This window comes from Quercus robur, chromosome 10 (genome assembly GCF_932294415.1).
Source record: "Quercus robur chromosome 10, dhQueRobu3.1, whole genome shotgun sequence".
NCBI classification, from domain to species: Eukaryota; Viridiplantae; Streptophyta; class Magnoliopsida; order Fagales; family Fagaceae; genus Quercus; species Quercus robur.
In genome coordinates, this window is record NC_065543.1 from 15,274,106 (window position 1) to 15,293,193 (window position 19,088).

Consider the following 19,088-nt stretch of genomic DNA (forward strand, 5'->3'; position numbering starts at 1 on the left):
AAAGGCGCTAAAACTGAAAAGGGGAAAAAAACAGTGGGAAAATTTAGGCCTGGGGGGGGGGGGGGAAATGTAAGGGTCTATTGGGGCGAGTCATTGACAGCCGCTATATCCAAGCTTTGGGCCGCTAAAACATGCCTATTACAGCGGGTCATTGGCCCGCCGTAGTAGTACGCCACAATAGATCTCATATGCAGCGACAGGCCCAAAATGCGCCGCAATAGGCGACATGTAGTGGCAGGTTTCGCACCCGCCACAATAGGTCGGTTTTTTTGTAGTGTTTCTTAATATATAAAGGAGGGGGGAGAATAAAATCTATTTCAACATATCTCTATCTCCTCTAATAAATTAAAAAGGTAAGACAGTAAATTCAAGACATACAATTATCATTCCAACAATGCTTAATGCAATGCAGCAATGCTATATCATTTGAGAAAACGTTCTGTCCGGAGCTGGCAAAAAAGGGGTTATTTACGCCACCAATCAAGAGCTACCATGCCAGATATTCAATGAGGCCTCAGTACACTCTATCACACAGGATTGTAGCTCAAATAAAACCAAAATCATCAAACACATTCCGTTCAGAAGCCCTTACTTGGAGAAATAGCACCAGCACCAACGCCATCTCTCCTCTAGCCAACAAAGCTCCTCTCTGCTGCTAGAGCCGCCGTGGCGTTGTTCTGAGCCGGCGCCCACACACCCAAATACTACAGTTTGTTCGACTTCCCCTTTATTTTTTTATTAGTTATTTCCCCAATATTTAGGTTTCGAAATTTTGGTGGGTTTGGGTTATTTTTTGGATATCAATTTGTTCATATTGGTATAGGTTTTGTTGAATTATATGGATTTTCCTTTTTTTTTTTTTTTAGGTATTTTCATGGGTTTTGATTAGATTTTTAAGTGATAGGCCACCCACCTGTACTTGTATCCATGTATTTGATTAGATTCTTAAGTGATTCCATGGTATTTTCACATAGAAGATAGTCTGCTCATCCTGCATCATCGATGAAGAAGAGACAACTGAGGAGCCAATTCCAAGGTTACCAAAGGAGCCTAGCTTGATGAAAAGGCCCAAAAATGTGGTCCATGCATTGCCCAGTTGAAATCGTTTGGGAATTGGGAGTTTAATTATTACATAAATTTAAGAATGATACATCAAAATTGTTTGTCGATTGGAATCTTTGGATTCCTCTCTCAGTTGAATTCTTTAGTCTATTTGTCCAAATATGCTTCCAAATGTTTCTATTCCACCATTTGGTTAATTAATATAAACATATCGAAAGTGTGCATTATGACATTTCTTGAAACTAAAAAGGGTAGAAATTGTCATCTTTGATATATATCTATGTTTGAAATGGATGCATTCACCAATTTTTAGTTGTTTGACAGTAAAGATGGTTGAGTTCAACCAAAGCGATCTTGGTTCAGAGAAAACATTTGGATCACAACTATTGAAATAAATTTGGAGATAACTCTTGAAAGAAACAAAGTAGATACTTTTGGAAATTCAAAATTTGGAATGGCTTGATAGAACTGAAATTGGAAATTGACATGCTAGCACCATATCTGTGGTGACCTAACATTTAATGCTGGGCATGGCTTGTCCAAACATATGACTAGAACCCAATCCCCTGTTTTGACTATAGGGAACTTTACTTTCTTTTTTCTCTCACCTTTTATTTTTATTATCGATGTGTTGTTGATTGCATACTCAACTCTAATTTATGTCATTGACTCATCTCCCCAGCAAGTTTCATTTTATCTAGTTGAGGCTGCCACATTAGGTATGCGCAAATTGACAGAGTTGTGTTGTTAATATTTTTTTTATTATTGCTTACTTCATCCAACGTAAAAAGAGTTGTCAAATGTAAGAGAGGTGGTCACCAAGTGCTAAGGCATGGTGAGGAGTGCTGCTCTTATGCCTTTTGAGCTTCAAGGCAAGGAACACTCACCTTTGGGTCTAAAGTGAGCACATTTGGGCTTTTTATATTATTTAAGAACTTTCATTTTTTAATCTTTTAAGAGATGAGTGGCAACCTTGTGGACAACCTAAACTGCTTTCTTTGCTAGTCTAATTTTAAAATTTTGAATTATGTTATTTTTTGAAAGTCACTGTGCTCCATCTTTTTGTAAAACAGGTATTAAGTGTAGGCAAAAATAACTATTTCTAGGTTGCCTCGTCGTGATTATACTATCATATTTATTTAATTTTCATTTTTTTTTAAACCTTGACTTAAATTTTTTGGATTTGCTTTTCTTGGGAGCTTGTTCAATTAGGAATCCAACACTAAAATGAATTTCATTGAATGGGAATCTTGTTTTTTGTTATAGGCGCCTTCTCGACAAGTTTTTTTTATATTGTGGTTGTTGAATTCTCCACCGTGAACCTAGGCCTCTGGACACAGCTGGTATCATTTATTTGATAGATATTATCATATTCTTAGCTTCAAATATAATTTTTTACTAATTGTAATTTCAATTTTCTCCTACTTGTAATGTCAATTTGCTCTCTATATGTACTAGAGTGCAATTAAAGATGTAGTTGGAGTTATTTTATGTAGTGTTTATTGAGTTGTTGAGCAAGGTGTTCAACTATACCCTGCATTTCTTGTGCTTATGTGGAATTAATTTGAATTTCTAAAAATTCAAATTGGTTGTTTAGTTTTGTATTATGTGGTTGGATTTACTCTTTACTTGTATCCTAAAACAAGTTTGCCAAATTGGGCAAGTTTGGTATTGTAATAGCACAATATTTGAATTTATTCTCAATCATATCTTATGAATTTTTCTTCTGTTTTGGTTTTTATAGTTTATTTTGAAATTTAAAATTACTTGAATTGAAAATATGAGTGTGAGCAATGAAGAACCTGAAACAATCTCACTTTATGATATGGTGGATGATGAGTCAAAAATAAATGAAGATCAAAATGATGTAGACTTGTCATTGAATGATTCAAATCAACCTTTTGCATGCAATAGGCATTATGTCTCAATAAAGTATTTGATAAGCTTGAGGATGCTAAAGCATGTTATAATGCATATGCAATAAATCATACTTGAAAGAGTAAAAAAGATAGAATATTGGTTGGTATTGAATATGTTTGTTCAAAGGAAGGGTTTTGTCGTAGATGTGATGAAGACACAGAAAGAATAGGTCCAGAGCATGCAAAAACAAGAGTGGGATGCAAAGAAATGATAGGTTTAAAGAAAATTGAAAAAACATGGGTTGTGTGTAAGTTTGTGGAGGATCATAATCATAAGCTTCTTACCCCTAAGAGTACAAGCATGCTTCATGGGCATAGAGTGATGACAAATACCCAAAGGAATCTTATAGATACACTCGATGAGACAGGTATACCTCCAAGCAAGATAATGTCTGTGTTATGTAAAGAATCCGGTGGTGATTATAATGTTGGATGTATTTCAGTCGATATTCAAAATTTTTTGGGTAATAAAAGAAGAAATTTGCTTCAAGATGGAGATGCCCAAGGAATGTACAAATATTTTATTGAGCAGCAATGTAAAAATCTAGGTTTTGTTTATGCAATTGAAGTTGATGAAAATGGGTGCATGGGTAATTGCTTTTGGGCAGATGCTAGGTCAAAAATTGCATACCAATATTTTGGAGATGTTGTTACTTTTGATGCTACATACCAAACAAATACTTATAAGATGCATTTTGTTCCTTTCACAGGGGTTAACCATCATCATCAATCTGTGATGTTTGGATGTGCTTTGCTTGTGAATGAAACAGCTGAATCTTATACATGGTTATTGAAGACTTGGCTTAATGTAATGCTTGGAAATCCTTCTTCTACAATTATCACAGATGATGACAAGGCTATGGCTAAGGCAATTGCAAATGTATTGCCTAATGCAACTCATAGATTGTGTATGTGGCATATTTTACAGAAAGTTCCAGATCAGTTGTCCCATATATATAATAAATACCATTGCATCCATGATACACTCACCATTGAAGAGTTTGAGTTAGGATGGAGTAAGATTATGGAGAACTATGGATTAAGGGGATAACGATTGGTTGGGAAATCTCTATATGCGGCATGAAAAATGGGTTCCCACTTACTTACGAAGGAAATTTTGTGCTAAGATGTCTACAACTCAAAGGAGTGAAAGCATGAATAAATTTTTTATAGATTATGTTCGTTCAAGTACAACAATAAGTGACTTTGTGTATCAATATAAGCAAGTTTTGAATGCATATTATCTTAAAGAGAAAGAAAATGATGTAAAGAAAAAAAAATTCAGTGCCAATTTTGAAAACATGTTACAAGATAGAAGTAGAAGATGCAAAAGTTTATACAAAAAAGATGTTTATGAAATTTTAAGAAGAGTTATTTTGTAGTAAAAAATACAAGGCATCCAAATATTGTAAAGAAGAAGTGAAGAAGATATATAATGTGGTAGCTCATGGGAAAGAAAGTCCATTTTATGAAGTGTCATTGGACATTGTTGAGACAAAAGCTATTTGTACATGCCATATGTTTGAGTTTGTTGGAATTATTTGTAAGCATACTCTTGCTGTTTTTGTGAAGAAATCTCTTGTACACTTTTTTCCATCACATTTTATTTTAGAGAGATGGACAATAAATGCCAAGAAGTGCATTGTACATGAAATATCTGGTGATATCGTACAGGTTGAGCCACAAATTTCTTCTACCTTAATGAGAAATAATTTGATGCTTCAATTTTTGGAAGTTGCAGAGGCAAGGTCACAGTAAGAGAAGAAATATAAGCATCTTGGACAAACTTTACAAAAAGTTCATGAGGAGCTTCTAGCCATGCAAGATGTTTGTGATATTGATGATTCAAGAAGTCCTGATAATACTATATTAAACAATCAAGTATTATCAAATATTCTAATTGCTTTGCGAGACCCTCCACATGTTCCTTCAAAGGGAAGGACTAAAGCTTTGAGACAAAAGCATCCAAGAGAAAAACAATTGACGAAGAAGAGAAAGTGTAGCATTTGCAAAGAAACAGGTCATGTGAGAAGCAATTGTCCGTCACATAAGCATTCTGGGTAATTATATAAAATTATTGATTTTTGTATTGATTTATTATTTAAATTTTTGTTTTATAAAATTTCTTCTTGTAGGGATGTTGCAAATACAAGCTTGACACCATACTTGGAGTCAATGCATCAACAAAGTCAAACTGAGGTTTTTTTAATTATAATATATTCAATTTCACGATAATACATATCTTTAATGATATTTTCCAAAATGAACTTTTAATTTTTTGAATTAGGAATCTTCGATAACAAGGTTGAACTCGTCAGTCATAGCAAATACATTGTACTCCACAAGTTTTGTATAGGTATATGATGTATTTGATTTTTTTTACTTAGTATAAATTGTTCAGTAATGGATGATTTTGTTATTTATTCTAATTTCTATTTGTCAATCATCTTTAGGATTCTTTGCCAGCTGCGACGTATCCTTCTACATCGTCATCATCTACCATGCATATACATCCAACCAGTCATCATTTAAGGTATGACCACTTATTGTTTAATTAGAATATTTTGAAATTTTTTTTTTTATAATTGTGCTCATTCTAATATATATATATATATATATATATATTTGTATTTGGTTGTACGTTCTTTTATGTAAGATCTATTACAACAATTCCAAGAAAGCTGATGTACAAACAAGTTTTGTGACCAAGAGAATGCATTGGGAAGCAAATATTTTTTGCTATACAATATTTTAATTGTGGTGGATAGAACCATCTTCTTGTAGTTTGAATTGAAACAAGTTTTATTTTAAGATGTATCTTCAATCATATGATTCTCTTTTTATACTCTGAATCATGACATGTTTTATTTCAGGTGAATGTATTGTCAATGAAAAACTTTTTAAAAAAAAATTGTGACATGTTTTATTCCAAATTTATTTGTAATCTTATGATTCTTTTTTTGTATTTTGAATCATGACAAGTTTTATTTCAAGTTAATATATTGTCAATTAGAAACTTTAAAAAAAAAAAAAAAAAAAAAAAAAAAAAAAAAAAAAAAAACAAACAAACAAACAAAAAATTGTGACATATTTATTTTAGGTGAATGTATTGTCAATTAGAAACTTTTATAAAAAATTGTGATAGGTTTTATTTCAGATGTATTTGTAATCTTATGATTCTCTTTTTGTATTCTGAATCATGATAGGTTTTATTTCAAGTGAATGTATTGTTAATTAGAAACTTTTATAAAAAAAATAGTGACAGGTTTTATTTCAAATGTATTTGTAATCTTATGATTCTCTTTTTGTATTCTGAATCATAACAAGTTTTATTTCAGGTGAATGTATTGTCAATTAGAAACTTTAAAAAAAAAAAAAAAAAATTGTGATAGGTTTTATTTCAGATGTATTTGTAATCTTATGATTCTCTTTTTGTATTCTGAATCATGACAGGTTTTATTTTAGATGAATGTATTGTCAATTAAAAACTTGAAAACCAATTTGAAAATTTTAAAACTATTCATTTGAATACTAAGTGATACTAATGCAAAAAAAAAAAAAAAAAAAAAAAAAAAAAAAAAAAATTATGTTTTGCTAATTAACACTATGAACAAGAAAATTTCATAAAAGAATTTTTTTTTTTTTTAAGTTAAATATTATAATAACCGCGTACAAAGGGGTTTTATCAAGTTTCCTAATGGATGGTGGCCTTCTTGCTAAATTAGAACAGGATACTAAAACTTATGTGCAAGGAATGCTAGAGGCATTTTAGTTAGCTACATTATCACAATTATCTAAAATATCCAAGCTTATGTATTACTTTGATCTAAGTTGCTATTTCTATTAAGAGAAAAAAGTAGCCAGGGATTTTATATGACTAAGAATTTCTTATAGATAAAGATGATATTTGACAATCAATCGTAGGAAAGATAGAAAAGAGTTTAACAATTTTGATGCTGCTTATTATTCTTCCGGTGTTTGAATACAAATAATCTAATCATCAATAATTCATTATCAAATAGTTGATAATCAAATACAACTATATCTAATCATCAACAATTCAAAATTCAAATATGGATATACATGCAACACCTATCATTATATGCAAAGCATCTTGTGCAATCTCCTTGGCTAATCCACTCCACCCTCCACCCAAGTCATTCCTACCTTTAAACATAGCAATATATAACAGTTTCATCACTTACATCTTTCATTTTGATCACTCAAGTGCTTTGTAGTACTAAAGTTTCATTTCTTGTTCAGGAGTAGCATTCAACAAAAGATATATATAGACCAAAATCTGAGACATGAAGACACATTTGTGATATTCATTGCTTCCATTTGACAATTTTAAACACAAATTTACTTTCATTATAAAAAATAATAACAACAAAATAAATAAACAAAACATCTTTTATAGAATCTTTGTACTCTTGTACATTGCAATAAAGTAGATAGACAAGACAAGTTAACGTCTTCCACCACCAAATGGTCATGAAATGGAGGTATTTTCACCTTTTTATGGTTTTACATTGGTTCTAAATATGTCTCAAGTTTAAATTGAAATGGAAAGTTGCCTCAAATATACATGAATGAGAGGAGGATTTCAAGAATGGAAGATGTGAAATAGTTCATGCTAGTCTCAGCCATAAATAAATAGAGTTTAGAAAATATCTTGAATTAAGAAAAAGCACAAATTCAACCATCATACAAGTACTTAAAATGAATCCACATGGCCTAATTAAAAGTTTCCTATAGGCTAGAAAAGAATGCTATATGCTGGAAAAGAACATATTAATTTTAAATGCCTATTTCCACATTGTGACTTTTCCGACATCGTTTTGCCTAGCAAAACTAATGCGATTTTATACTCAAATTGCAAACCTAGATCATAACCAATGTCTCTCTTGTAAAAGTAACTCCAAGCCCAGATCACTAATCTGTCAATTTGCACATACCTAATGTGGCAACCTCAACTAGATAATATTTTGTCTAATCACATTGTATTCGTTTACAATCTATTGCGCATACCTAAGGTGGAGAATTCAACAACCACAGTAAAAAAAAACTTGTCGAAAAGGCACCTGTAACAAAAAAAAAAAAAAAAGATTCTCATTCAATTAAATTCATTTTAGTGTTGGATTCCTAATTGAACAAGCTAGCAAGAAAAGTAAATCCAAAAATTTAAGTCAAGGTTTAAAAAAGAAAAAAGAAACACAAATTGAAAATTAAATAAATATGATAGTATAATCACAATGGGACAACCTAAAAAATAGTTATTTTTGCCTACACTTAATACCTGTTTTACAAAAAGATGGAACACATTGACTTTCAAAACATAACACAATTCAAAATTTTAAAATTAGACCAGCAAAGAAGGCAATTTAGGTTGTCCACAAGGTTGCCACTCATCTCTTAAAAGATTAAAAAAGAAAGTTCTCAAATAATATAAAAAGCCCAAATGTGCTCACTTCAGACAACTCTAAAGGCATCAAAAGAGCACTCCTCACCTTGCATTAGCACCTGGTGACCACCTCTCTTACATTTGACAACTCTATTTACATTGGATGAAGCAAGCAATAATAAAATATATATATATATATATATATATTTATATATTAACAACACAACTTTGTCAATTTGTGCATACCTAATGTGGCAACCTCAACTAGATAAAATGAAACTTGCTAGGGAGATAAGTTAATGACATAAATCAGAGTTGAGTATGCAATCAACAACACATCGATAATAAAAATAAAAGGTGAGAGAAAAAAGAAAGTAAAGTTCCCTATAGTCAAAACAGGGCATTGGGTTCTAGTCATATGTTTGGACAAGCCATGCCCAGCATTACATTTTAGGTCACCATAGATATGGTGCTAACATGTCAATTTCCAATTTCAGTTTTGTCAAGCCATTCCAAATTTTGAATTTCCAAAAGTATCTACTTTGTTTCTTTCAAGAGTTATCTCCAAATTTATTTCAATAGTCATGATCCAAACGTTTTCTCTCAACCAAGATTGCTTTGGTTGAACTCAACCATCTCTATTGCCAAACACGTAAAAATTGGTGGAAGCTTGCTAAGTATAACTGTTTGAAACTCTGAATCCATCCATTTCAAACATAGATATTAGATATATATCAAAGGTGACAATTTCTGACATTTTTAGTTTCAAGAAATGTCATAATGCACACTTTTGATATGTTTATATTAATTAACTAAATGATGGAATAGAAACATTTGGAAGCATATTTGGACAAATAGACTAAAGATTTCAATTGAGAGAGGAATCCAAAGATTCCAATCAACAAACAATTATGATGTATCATTCTTAAATTTATGTAATAATTAAACTCCCAATTCCTAAACAATTTCAACTGGGCAATGCATGGACCACATTTTTGGGCCTTTTCATCAAACTAGGCTCCTTTGGTAACCTTGGAATTGGCTCCTCAGTTGTCTCTTCTTCATCAATGATGTAGGATGAGTAGACTATCTTCTATGTGAAAATACCATGGAATCACTAAAAGAATCTAATCAAATACACGGATACATGTACAGGTGAGTGGCCTATTGATAATAGCTTAATTTTGCATATTTATATCATTATTAGAAAGCATTATCATACTTATTTTGAGTTAATTCATGCATTTTATAATTGGTTTTGGAATAATACTAAATAATCAATTTTGTGCTTAATTGAATTTTAATGCGTGAATTTGTCTTTTGTAGGATAATGAAATTAAATAAGTGGATTTGTGTAAAGAAGAAAACTAATGGACTTCTACTTTTACAAGGCCAACCCAATTAAATTCGAGTTCAATTGGAGCAGGGAATCAAAGGAAATTTGCACCAAATCCAAATCCAATTCGGATTTGGATTCCAACCTGCGCACCAGTTAGTATTTGGAGCATAACTTTCAGCTCAGATGTCCAATTGAGATGATTCAAGTTGGGCTGGAAAGCTAACTTAAAGGCTACAACTTTTTAGTTTATCAAAATTCCGAATTCTGAAGTTAAATGGGCAGAAAATGTCGGTTAAGTGAAACCTAAAAATTTGGGATTTTCTCCAAACGGGAATTCAATTTGTAATAGGATTCCTTGACCTATTTAAAGGCCCTTTAGGGCAAAATTCAAAAGGGAGCTGTTGTAAAATATAATTTACATTTTCTTAAAGTTTCTTTACAGTTTTTAGAGTTTTATTTGTGTTATGGCTTGCTAAAAGCCTTGCTAAGGTAAGAGGTGAAACCTAACCGTTTATTGGTATGTTCTTAACAATTATTTATTGGTTTTAATGCTTATATTTTTATGTTTTTGATTGTTTTACTCATCCAAAAAAGTGTTTAGTTCTGTATAATTCTTTGATTTATCGTAGACTCTAGGTACGTTAAATGCTTAGTATTCCCTGCGAACTAATTCACTAGTTTTGTTTTGCCTAAAATCAATCAATTTCATGAAACTACCTTAGACAATTAATTCTTGAGTTCTTATTGTTAAATCGTCCAACTAAGATCATCCTTTGTATGAATTTTAGTTGAGTTATAAAATAAATATTGTTAAGACTACCAATAGATGTGTTGTGTGTGGATCCCTAAACCTTAACGCCTTAATATATTGTTATTTTCTCTCAATTTAAATTACCTTTACTAAAACATCAAAAATCTCTTCAATTAAACTTTATTATTTTAGTTTTATTCTCTTGTGGTTTGCTAATCAATTCCCTTTTCCCTGTGAATTCAACCTCGGACTTATCGAGTTATTACTTCGCGACAATCCTGCACCTGGGAGCATTATTTAAGTCGTAGCTCCTATCACTTAAGAATCTAATCAAAACCCATGAAAATACCCCAAAAAAAAATTGCAAAATCCATATAAATCAACAAAACCTATACCAGTATGAACAGATTAATATCCAAAAAATAACCCAAAACCATCAAAATTTCAAAACCTAAATTTTGGGGAAATAACTAATCAAAAAATAAAGGGGAAATCGAAACAAATTGCAGTATTTGGGTGTGTGGGCACCGGCTCAAAACGCGCTGCGAAGGCTCCAACAGCGAGGAGGAGCTCCATTGGTCAAAGGAGGGGAGGCATTGGTGCTGGTGCTGTTTCTCAAGATAAGGGCTTCTGAATAGAACGTGTTTGATGATTTTGGTTTTATTTGAGCTACAATCCTGTGTGATAGAGTGTACTGAGGCGTCATTGAATATCTAACGTGGCAACTCCCGATTGGTGGCATAAATAACCCTTTTTCTGCCAACTCCGAATAGAACATTTTCTCATATCATTTTTGTTGCCACCTTTTCCCAATATTTACTTTTAGGGTAAATTACGTATATGGTCTTTAATGTTTAAGCTATATGTTAATTTGGTCCTTAACCATCGTTTGATAGGAGGGAATGGGATGGAATAGAAAGGAAATGAATGAAAAGAATAATTTTAAATATTCTTCTCTTCCTTTGTTTGGGAGTTTAAGTGGGAGGGAATGAAATGGGTAGAAGTGAACGCACATTCCTTTTTAATCCCTTAAAACCTCAAATTTTCATTCCCCCTAAAATTGTGAAGAATGTGAGGGAATGAAATTAGAATTAATGAATTTTTTACTAAAACTTCCAAAATACCCCTCTATATTCAACCCTTTATTTTAAAATAGGAGTTTAATAGTAATCTATATATATATATATATATATATATATATAAAACCGAAGCCTCTGAAGCTCCCACAATTTTCCATGTCACCACTATTTTATTTTTATTTTTATTTTAAATTCTTTTTATTTTAGATTTTATATCTTATATATTTATTATTTCTCTTTAATGTGTAATTATCTTATCAAGTGTTACAATAGTTTAGTTTAAGTAAAACTCTATTAGATATATGTCTCAAGACCTCGAAAATTCTACTTCAACTAAAATTCTATAACAAAAATAATATATCCAAGTCAAACAATGTGGAAAAGCGGATTTAGTTATATTTGAAGCGAAGTTCCTCTCGAAGGGTCTCAAGAAGCAATCCTAATTTATACTTTCGGTTAATTGGCATGATCCAATTTCTGACGTGATAAGTATATGGTGCAAGAGAGTAAATCTTTTGTATGCATGCGCATGTCTCGTATGTCAAAATAGAAATTGAAAGTAAAATACCTCATCAGTATATATATATATATTTACTTTAGCAATACGTTTCAATATTTCACTATAATTTTTTTTTTTTTTTTTTTAGAATGCACTATAAACTTTTCAGTTTGTGTTTTACAGCAATACGTTTTAGTTAGTGTTTTACTTTATTTACTTTTTTATAACAGTTTTTAACTTTATCTCTCTCTCTCTCTCTCTCTCTTTATATATATATATATATATATATAACCGAAATCTCTGAAACTCTTACAATTATTATTTTTGTTCAGTCCAAACTTAACAAGGAGTGAAACTCTATCTCTCTAACAAGTCCAATTTAAACTCAAACTCATCATTATCATTTTTTTTTTAACAAAATTATTTTTGTTTAATTCAAACTTAACAAGTAGTGCTATTTTTCTAACAAGTCCAAGTTAAACTCAAACTCAAACTCAAACTTAAACTCAAACATTGTTAATTTATAAATTTTCCCAATACTAATTGAAATCTTAAATGTGAAGTTCAAAAGTTGTTAGAAAGATTGAGTCTATCTAAATCCCCAAACTTATCATATTCTACATGGCATATATATAGACCAGCAAGTGTCTCTCAACCTCACACGCTCAAAGGAAGAAGAAAAAACAATGGCAAAACATAGAATTAGGTATATTGGGGTCGTGACACCAAGCAGTAAGGGTAGTTCAATCAAAAGAATAATGGCGAATAAATCATTAACACTATAAAAGCTGAGTAGAGGTATGAACTCTTCTTATGTTATTTTCTTCTCCTCTATTTTATTAAAAAAAAATTATTTTATGCTTTTTCATGTATTTTTTAAAAAGTAATTTTCGTATATGAACCACCAAACTCTCTTTAGCCTTTTTTTACAAGATAAAAAAGTTTGTAATAATTGAAATTATTCTTTTGAATGTAACTCATCTTTCTCTTATATTTCTCTATTGTTTAGCCATATATATTTTGTTTTGTTTCAATAATTCCTAAGCAGTGAATCATCTAATTCTTCAATATTTTTTAGTCTTTCAGAAGTTTTAATATCTGAATTTTTGAGTTATTTTTTTGCATTATCTGAAATTGTAACACAAATTGAAGTCATACAAGAGCAAATGGTGTAGTTTCTTAATCAATTTTAAATTTTATAAAATTATTTTAGTTTACCTTACAAATTAGTAGGTTCCCGTGCATAGCACGGGTTAGCGACTAGTATTGTCATAAAATAATTCCATTCCATTCCCTCTATGTTACTCCCAAACAAGATTACTTAATTCCATTCATTTTCATTCATTTCCATTCATTTATTTAAAACATCCAATCAAAGTTACTTAATTTCATTCTATTCCATTTTTTTCCATTTCTTTCCCTTGCTTAAATACATTTTATTCTATTCCATTCCTTTTCATTCTCTTATAATCATTCTATTACATTCTCTTATAAACTCTTAAACGAAGCCATAACGTTTCAAATTTGTTAATTTAGTCCTAATATTTTGGTATTATGTCAAAATAATCCATGCTGTTAAGTGATGCTTATGTGACTAATGGCTAGACTTCCATTTGTACTGCCACATCAAAATAAATAAATAAGGGAGAGAGAGAGAGAGAGAGAGAGAGAGAGAGAGAAAGATACTGTTTACCAGTAAAATTTGGGATCAAAATCCCTAATCAAACGCTTGGGTATTTTTCATATCATTGGAGTCAAAGTACTTGGGCTGGATTCCGTTTCACAACGATAGTCCTAATTTGAGGGCGCACAAGTTTGGAATGGCTGTTTGTAGCTATCAAAATAAGGAAGTAGTACTGCACTCGTTTTTTGCTCTTTGGAAAGAATTATTCCCTCTCTGTGTACTGAACTCAATAAAGCTTTTAATTATAACGTTTTCCTCAGAAATACAATCTGCTCCCCACTCCCTCCAAGCCCTCTTGTAATGGATCCATATATCTTCTTTGTTGTACTTACATTCTTCCATTCATTATCATTCTTGTTTCCCAACAGGGAGAACTCCAAAGGGATTCAATACTTCAATCGTCAAAGTTGTGGCCCTTGTGGGCACTAGAAAGTGGTTGGATTGTGGGCAATATGTAAAAATTGAGATCGTGCGTTTGATTAGGGATTCTAGTTACGAAAGAAATTTTACCTGTAGACATATTTGAAATTTTCCCTGTTAGCCACAATAGCATTTTTCATCCATCATTTAAGAGGAGTGCTATATCTACAACATTTTTACAATATTCTTAAATTCCTTGTATCTAGGGCACCACCGTGAAGGGAAGCTCACAACATTGCTTTGAGACAATTAGGTCATAGGTCTTGAGCTACTAGATGAGGTGATATTATTGTAACATTTTACATGCAACAGTATTTTTTATGAGAGGATATCATATGTCGCATGCAACATATATATTATACAAAATAATATATCCATTGAGAGAAGCCACTACAGCTAATCTGGATGGCCTTACGAGTTACAACCACTATCACGATGCCCACAACTTGTTTTAATTATGTGCTTCAAGATTCCAGAGCTGGTTCAGCAGAAGAAAAGCAGGATAAGTGAAGGAAAAACCTTACCCGTAACTTTTTTTATATTAAATATAAAATTATTGGTAAAAGTTGGACATGTCAAATTACGGAAAAATGCTTGGAACACATAAAAGTGCACAACTTTATGCCATAATTCGTCATGTGGCAAGTTGTAAGTGATGGAGGTATGTCCTCACATGGGCCACCACAACTTGTCACGTGGCAAGTTGTGGCACAAAATTGTGCACTTTTATGTGTTCCAAGCATTACTCCAAATTACCTAGTGCTAAAAATAGTACCACCTAAATATTCTATTAACTATTATACACCTAATAAAAGTAAATATATTCTATTTGTGGTGAGCCTTTTTCTGTGTCTTGGGCTGGATCACTCCTGCTATACTACGGCCCTATGATTATGGGTAGGAGAGTTGGGATTGGCCTAACTGAAATACACCTTAGACCAGCTTGTGCGCAACTTAAAGCCCTAGCAGGAATCTTGAGCATGTCGTGTGCCCATGGCAGGAAATATTGTTACAAAATGTTATAGCAAGAAAAACACAATACATCAAGATAGCTAAAATACTTTAACTAAAATATTCCTACTGACAATAATAATACTTGAACAATTCCACAAAGGAGAAGTATGATAATGTGATTACAGCAGGAATAGATTAATAGCAAAAAGAAGTCACGCTAGCTTTTAAACAGCCATCGCAAAAGAAAATAAGATCAGTCTGTTGAAAGAATGGGCTTGACCCTTTGGCAGATTCAAGTCCAAGAAGGGAATCAACCTCCAATATGGGTAACCTTAGAGGGGGATCCTGCTGTAGAGATTACTCACTTTGAAAAATGGACCTAAGTGGCTTGATCTCAAATTCTTGACTTACTAGAGAGTGGGCTATTGAGAGGAAGAGAAGTAGGTAGCCTATTGGTGCATGTTTTTACTCTTATCACTTATATTTTCTTCCTTACTCTCGGTTTTCTTGTTTTCTTTGTTTTCTTACTTATATTTCTTGTTTTTCTTTCTTTTCTGTTGTTATTCCCTTTCCCTCTCTATTGTTCCGTGTTGTTCTTTATTGTGCACATCTATGGTCTTTTATACAGCCTGCCGTGACAAAATTTACCATTTTTACCCCTTAATCGCTTTGGGCCTGTTGTGTGTGTCCTTCCTAAACTGCCCACTAGCCTTCCGGCTGCCCAGCCACCACTACTACACTATGTTGGCCATGCCATGCCCCATTCTCAGACAAAAGTTGTTTTGTTTTGTTTTTTACTTCCCTTGGCACTCCCATCCGAATAAGGGCTCAGCTTCTCTCCTACCAACCTCTATAGCATGCATCTAGTGATTCCAACTTATGTTTGCCTCTTTTAGGTAGAATGTCATCCAAGCAAGACATTTCCCCTAAAAGAGCTTGAGCGGGAACCCCAAAATAGGCTCCCCCTTCTTTCCACCGCCAGAACACACCCTCTCTTAACTTTGACCTATGGCCTACCTCCCTTGTATTGGCTGAGTACAAGTAGGTGGTGCCTAACCCTTGTGTATGCGCTCCACTCCCATATGAGTCCATTGCTTTTCTGGCGTTCATGCATTTGCCATTGCCTACAGGTCTGTCTAACTCTGCTGCACGCTTTAGGGCTTGTTTAACTCTTGTGGCGTGGATGAGTCATTGGATCTTCATTCTCTACATCTCATCCTTTCCTTGGGCTGGACATTACTTAGGTGTGGGCTTCCTCTTCTTTAATTCGGCCCATGTCTCCTTTCATCCCTTGTCCGTGGGCTAGCTGGTGCTTCTACCACACCATTTCATTGTTCCTGCTATGATATCATTTACCTTTATTTACCTTATTACTTCTGGGCTTGCGGGCTGAAGTGTCTGTCATGCTAGTTTCACATATATTATTTCTTCCTTCAGTTTCCACTGCCTAATATTTCTCGGGCTTTTCCGGTCCATTTTATTCCTTGGGCATCCTCGACCGTTTCATTCTTTAGGCATCCTCAGCCCATTTCATTTTTTCCTACTTCTTACATTCCCATGGGCTTTTGCTAAATCCTTTGGACTTCCATGGCCCAACTACCACGTCCTTTACCTTTGGATTTATTGGCCTTCAAACCAATCCCACTTACCAATTCCTTTCTTTGGGCCCCTCTAGCCCCTTTTTGCTTTCTTTCTATTTCTTTTAATTCTCATGGGCTTACTACTTCATTCTTTAGAGCTACCTTCACTCGTTCGCTTTCTTGGGAGCCACTTTGTTATTTTGTGGGCTTGTGGACCATCATTCCTATCACTCTGGCTCAGTGATCTTTATTTTGTTATTTTATTTCTTCATCTTTCTCATATTGTTGGGCTTCTTCTGCCATTGGGCCCTTTTGCCAAAAATGGGCATCTACACTATTATACACCTAATAAAAGTAAATGAAGTGAATGAAAAAAATGAATTTCATTCAAATTTTAAAGACAAAAATAATAATATTACATGAAGAAGTTTTAGAAACAGTATCAATCAAATTCATTGAAGAATCAATAAATATATATATATATATATATATATGTGTGTGTGTGTGTGTGTGTAGGGGGTTTAAACACAAAAAGAAAATTTACCCAAAAAAGCACAAAAAGAAAAAAAAGGTCTTGTGCAATCATTTGGCTGTATCTTTTTTACTTAATAACTAAATAGAAAATTTTTTAATAATTATTTTTCTTTTTCTTTTTGGATGATAAAATTTTTAAGATTCAATTATCTTTCCTTTGACTTTCTCATTTACTCAGCCATCGGTTACTGAAAACTAATTGTTGCAAAACTTACTCTTTTAATGAAAAAAGTACTTCACATGCACTTTCAAAATTAAATCATAATGGGAGTTCACAAAACTACTTCTCTTGCTTTCCATAGCAAATCTTAACGAAAATTTGGGTTTCAAAAACCAAATGGCTAATCAAACATTTCCAAGCTCAAGAATCACAATAAACCTAATACAAAATAAACAAACTTTAACACACTGGTTGAGCCTAAAATTGACCAATTTTGTTGACTCGACCTAACTCTTTGCTTGAGACATATTTTTATGCAATATGACAGTAACCCTATCTCTCCTGATACCAAAATCATTTACCTTCTTTCGAAGGCCGGACCAATGCAATTTGAGAGCTAAGGCAAAAACTCTAAATAGACCTTTTTATAATAAAGTATTAGTTAAATAATATTTATTTTATTAATCATTAATTTTGTTAATATTCTAGCTAGATCACAATTCATGTTTGTTGAAGTGCCATACTAAAACCACAAATATTTTAGCAAATCTTCAAGTAGCCTTCAAGTAACTAATAAATTAGTTTGACTGTCAACGTTTCGGCTTTTGGCAGCAAATCACTTTGAAGATAAAGCTTGTGGAAGGTATTACAAGTTACAGCGAGAAGATGGGAGGTTAGATATAATTTGGGCTTTTTAAAAATGCATGGGAAGTCTCTGCGGCCATGTGGTTCAGTAATACATGTTGAAACTTTATAAAATGCAAATGGGCAATTTGGGTTCCTTCTAAAATGCAAATTTGGGTTCTTTCAAAAACTTTATAAAGGTTGTTCAGTAATAAATGTTGAAACTCCATGTGGTTCAGTATGAATCAAAGCTTAGAAACAGAGTCCCATAGATGTATTTTTGCTTTACAAGAATCACTTCTATGGCTAAAGATGATGGAAGGAGAAAAGGAAAAAAAAGACGAGAGAATTTTTTTAAGAAATAGAAAAGTATTTCACTCTCTTCACTATCAAAGAAATGCCTAAATGTTAACTTCCAAGAGAGTCAATAATACGAGTCTAGCTTTTGGAATAATGATTCCACCTACTGTCAGGACCATGTGCTCTTTTTTCTTAGCAATTATTACTACCTACGCTGCCGTGAGGGCCACACCTATTATATATTTCTTTACCCATATCTCTACGGCCAAGTAAGACCCCGTTTGCTTCCACTTTTTGAGCCCAAAAAGTGCGTTTTGAAAAAAGCTCAACCAATTTTTGCGTTTGGTAAACTCAAAACGCAACTTTTTTATAAAAGTTGCGTTTTGAGCATTGAGGACAAATGCGGAAGGGATTATGGACCCTCAGGGGTCCATAAATGAAAACGCGCTATGCGTGTTTTGTATATTACCGTTGCAAACCCGAAAAATACCGAAATACCCATCAGTTCTCTCACGCCCTCATCTCTCATCTGTGTCTTTTTTCTTCGTCTTCCTTTTCTTCTTCCTCTTCGTCTTCCTCTGCTTCTTCACCGGTCTACCCCCACAATCAACAAAACCCATTTCAACCTTTGATATTCCGAACACAGAATCAACAAAACCAAACCAAAAAACAACTCAAAATCAACACAAAAACAACTTAAAATCAACTCAAATCCGGAAAACCCATCCCAAACCCAACTCAAAATCAACCCAAAATCCATATGAAAAAAAAACCCAAAA